Raw genomic sequence first — 303 nt, 5'->3', positions numbered from 1 at the left:
AAAATTCCATGTTTTTCGTCCCATTTTTGCTCATTTCTCGGAGGCAAAATGAGCAAGAACGCTCATTTGTACATCATTCTAGAGAGAAATAAATGACCTTTATAGAAAGTGAACCATGGATGGGTAAATGTTGGCAGTTTTCTCAAAAAAGGCTTGCATTCCGGAAGTTTTAGATTTGCGTGGTTTATTTTGAGTTGCAAAATCCACTTGAACATGACGCTGCTTTTTTCGAAGTTTCTCAAGAACCATTTGAGCTACAGCATTCGTTTTGGCATCGTTGGATAGAGAATTAAATGGGGGCGG

General features: G+C 38.6%; 1 protein-coding gene across 1 annotated transcript in view; it reads left to right on the top strand.

Moving 5' to 3' along the window:
* The window catches only part of LOC109545560 (patched domain-containing protein 3), a gene marked incomplete in the record, with an annotated part of 32,066 nt that overhangs the window by 15,611 nt on the left and 16,152 nt on the right, over positions 1-303 (top strand).

Source organism: Dendroctonus ponderosae, unplaced genomic scaffold, assembly GCF_020466585.1.
Source record: "Dendroctonus ponderosae isolate FM_Combo_2020 unplaced genomic scaffold, Dpon_F_20191213v2 Dpon_F_20191213_5, whole genome shotgun sequence".
Taxonomy (NCBI): Eukaryota; Metazoa; Arthropoda; class Insecta; order Coleoptera; family Curculionidae; genus Dendroctonus; species Dendroctonus ponderosae.
This window is presented reverse-complemented; position numbering and strand designations above follow the sequence as displayed.